This window comes from Trachinotus anak, unplaced genomic scaffold (genome assembly GCF_046630095.1).
Source record: "Trachinotus anak isolate AG129_WGS33_773 ecotype Australia unplaced genomic scaffold, CSIRO_AGI_Tana_v1 ptg000003l, whole genome shotgun sequence".
NCBI lineage: Eukaryota > Metazoa > Chordata > Actinopteri > Carangiformes > Carangidae > Trachinotus > Trachinotus anak.
Window position 1 is genome coordinate 16,137,774 of NW_027273854.1, and position 4,671 is coordinate 16,142,444.

Genomic DNA, 4,671 nt, shown 5'->3' on the forward strand with positions numbered 1-4,671 from the left:
TACTGATGCTCAATCTTTTGTTTATGTTTGACTTTTGTTTTTTAAGTGACATATTTCACCACGGACGCAACAAAATAAGGAGTGTAATAAAGAGCAGCAGGGGTCCTTTATTTGAAAAATCCAAACCTGGCGCACAGGTTGCTCACCCTTTCAAAATGATAAGATGTGTGAAAAATTCATGACTCACTGGCTGTGTGTAATTACAGTGTTTTACTTGACCTCTCTCTGCATCAGCAGGCTCACAAGGATGAAAACGGCTGCAGTGATATTGAAACCATGGTGGGTGTAAAACTGTGCCAAAAAAAAAAAAAAAAAAAAAAAGTTTCAAATTTGTAAATTGAATATGAGTTTTTACTTTAATGATTTCTGGTGAATTAAATATAAAAACATAAATTTGGCATTAAGTTAAGCGGAAGAGTGTCTGTTTGAATTAATACAGATCTTAGTAGCAGAGTAAGATTAACACTGTATATTATTAATGCTTCCTCTCTAACTGTTGGTTTGAATCACATCAGTTAGCTTCGTGGTGTATGGGACACCTGCCATTGAGTCTGATAGGATGACAGCTACAGCTTAATGTGCGCTAACAAAGTGACTCCCTGTGCTTACATACAGATCTGAAGACGTCATTTTGTCAGTTACTGGTTAAATAAGACTTTTAAACTGCAAAAATCAGGTGTCAAGTCAATCAAGTGTTGTCGCTGATGGTTTAAAAGTTAAAATCACAGACGTGAACCCCCTTCAGGTGTGTGTGCTAAAAATGTGTAAATGGCAGCTGTTAAAGCTGTTAGGCACCTTTTCCTTTTGCTCACCTTCTCCAGGGGGACGCTACACCTGCCCCCAGAGAGCATAATACCATTTGCATGTATGAAAAGATTTAGCTAATAAGCTGGCAGGAGTGGCAGGTATTATACATGATCCGGTTTCATGCACTCTGTCGTCGTCTTGCTTTTTCTGCTGATTTTCGGCTCCGTCTGAAACCATGTGTGCCGCTGCAGGCCGAGGACTCAATCCTGCAGGTCTTTTCCCCCGTCCGCATTACATAACCATGTAGGTTTCGAAACTGATGCACCAGTTGTTCGTGCGGCAGCTATCAGGCCTCTTTGCACATGTGTCAGGTTCCTTATGTGACCCTCTTTGTTCACACATGCTGCTGATTGATGTTCAAATCAATATGACTCACATGTGTCGCTGCCCTTGTAACTGTGATTTACTGTAGTATGTGTCTGCTGGAGTGTGATAAACACTGCTCAGTTATATAATGTGGATGACAGATGGGAAACAAGTCTCTGACATAGACTGAACATTATAGCTGTTATATATTCTCTGGTGTTTGTTATTTTGTCCATATTGATTCTTTAATTCAAGTCTGAGGAGGTAGCAATGGAGCGTAAACTTGTATCGCATAGCATCTGAACATTCAAATGACAGCGCATACTGGTGCGTTGCATTTGTTTTTTCTCCCATGTTTGTCAGGGGTCATCTTCGCTTGCAGCTTGCTCCTCTCTACTTATTATCTAGACTTTTTACCAGTAGCTTAAGAAATGCAAATGTGAAACAGTCAGGGTGCCAGTGCTACTAATTCAGGAGTAAATGATGAGGGACAAATGCTTGGACCAACTGAGCCAAATAACTCTTTTAGAAGTACAAAATGTATAAAGGGCTATGGCAGTGGAACACCTGGCCGTATGTGTCAACATCATGGAACACTGCGGTGACCAGTAACAGTATGTGTGGGGACCACTGCACCTTGAAATGGAGGCGAGAATGTGACTTGTCAGATAGTTTCAGGGAAACATTTCCTGGCATTGCTCAGTACTCAGCGACTGTAGGTCGGGAAGCTTCCGTGGTACAGTGAGGTCAGGCAAGGTGACAACGGTTTATTAATGTAGCACCATTCAAACAAGGCAATTCAAGGTTTAACACATTAAAAATCACACATTAGGATGTCATTAATATTGCATTTCAAAACAATAAAAACTATTATGAATAAATAAAAAACATTTCAACAAGACATATTTAGACAAATTTTTTTTCCTGTACACGCTTCTATTAAATGGCAACTTAGCTCTGAGGCAAGCAGCTACAGAACCTCTGTCCCGACGGACGCAAATGCACCACAGGTTTTGATAACACCAGACTCAGCCTCTTTCTGCTGCCCCAGAACGTTTTCCCTAAAGGTGCAATCTCACTGTGGGTTTTATCTATGCCGGGCACAACCCAAAGTTGCCACGAAGTTGGGGTGAGCTGACAGTTTCAGCAGACCTCAGGTCAGAAGCGGGGAAACTAAAAGCTGCCTCACCTCTCTTGGCTTTGATTCTGGGAACACTGAGTAAACCTGTCCCAGGTGACCTGAGGTGTCTGGAAGGTTCATAGTGTAAAAGTAGATCGGAGATGTATTTAAGCCCAAGACAACTTAGTGCTTTATAAACCACTATTAGAGTTTTAGACATCATTACAATAGTCTAGCAAGCTGAAAATATGTTTTTCTATATCCTGTTTAGACAGAAATACTAAAATTATTATTATGTTTTAGGGGGTAGTAGGTTGATTTTGTAAATGTCTTTATGTGGCTGTTGAATTTTAGTTCTGAGGCCGAAACTACAACATGATTTCTTGTAGATTTTACTGTCATGGATTCAAGGTTAACACTGGCATGTAATCTTTCTTGCAAATGAGACGATTTTGTGTTTCACTGCTCAGTCAGACCTGTTTTGGTACCTCTGTTCTGCGTGAATAGGAATGGGTCTAATGCCCTGCTCAGAGCATTAGACCTAAAGGTTGAGGGGACGCTACAGGCTAAATGAGTCTCTAATAGGATATGAGCATTGTAAATGTGGGGAATTACATGAAAGCTGGAGTTTAATGTTAATTAGCTCTAATGACTTTTTAAATCAAGGGTCGCCAGTGCTAATCACATATTAAAGGACACACATGGCTGCAGGGGCCCTGTAAGAAAGACTTCCCAAAGTTACTCACACATTTCAGTGAGACCCACTGATCATGAAAAGTGAAGCACTCCTGACCTCTACTGGCTGGAACTGGACCTGCAGGAGGATGATATGATCTGATCTGTAGGAGGCATCCTCACATTGTAGCCTATGACATGACTCACCTGTAATGCACTTATTGGCAATTTAAGTATTGTACATTTGATTGTACAGTCCATGTTTGCACAGGTTTGAGTGGGCTTGATAAAGCACTGAAACAAGTGTGATAACACTCAAACAAAGACGATAAGAAAGCACTACCTGACTATAAAACAAGGTGATAACAGGAGTCAGGAAATTCTTTAATATGCCAAGGTCACATTTTTTGAATGTTAATGTGTGTGTGTTTTGTTTATATATTGCTTGCAAAATCATTTCTTGAGTAAGAGGTCAGACCCACCCTTGAACTTCCCATTCTGAGGTGTATTTGATGACCTGCTTATCACACTTGTTTGAGGAACTCCAGTTGTTCTTGTTTTGTATTTTCCTGCTGTATTCTAGATAAATATATGTTTATAATAACACATAATACCCTCTTCTTGTCACCTCTAGTGTTGTTGTGCAAACACACTTTGGTGCATAATCCTATTTTAAACAGGATCATGTCTGAGATAAATATTGACCAGTGTTCCAGTGTGTTTCAGGAGTTGTGCTTTTAACGTGGTGTCTAATGTGATGAGTCATCTACTCAGATGCCTAGATATACAGTTGACTGACTCCAGACAGGTTTCAGTCACATTACATTACATTACACACACGAAAGCTGCAGTGGCATAGGAGACCTTGGTGTAAATCTTAGTACTGTCAGTATTTAGTTACCATCAGTATTGAAAAATACACTGCTAGGAATCCTTTTTGGTGAAGGTCTTGAGTTAATAAACAGTAACAGCCTCGTGGAACTTCAACATCTGTCTCCTGGAAGTTAGTGAGTTCCTGTCAAAATCCCATCAACTTACTACTCACTTTCTACACAGAGTGTAATATAGTTTAATTGTTTTTTTCTTGCATCCTGATTTTCAAATGTCATCTCTGTCCTGTTTCAAGCATTAAAGCTAGTATAGCTGATAAGGTCTTGTTTAAACTGTGCCTGTTCACACCAGAATCTCCAATATTATCTTTCTTTCTCTTCCACTCTCTCTCAGTCAGCTTGGCTTAGGCTTCCTATGGCTTATCCTGTGCTCCCAACATAGCAGGGGAGTGTGTAGCTCCAGTGAGACTCTCTGTATAGCCAGAATAAAATGTCACTGCTGGCCAGGAGGTACGGCACATTAATAGAAAGCCGAAAACTGACTTGCAGACAACACATTGGCCGTCTACTTACTGCAATTCATTACTTGGCAACTTTTCTGTGTGTGCTGGCAGAGATGTAAAACTGTGACGCTTTTGATCCCTTGCTTCTATTTTTAAGTAACGCAATCTCCATCTACAACATCTACGCATAGTCTTCTATTCATAGCTCCCTGTACACTTGTCAGGGAAGCTTTCATGTCTATTCATAGCACCTGATCGGAATAAACGACAGCATGTTTTGCATGTGAGTCTAAAACTTGTGATAATTGTGTCCCTCCCTTTATGTAAAACTCTGGTGAATCAGATGGTTGCACACACAGTGGAATTGTCTAAGTGATGGAATGCTGTCCTGCAAAGTTTGTGGCTTGTATGACACACCTGTAACACACAG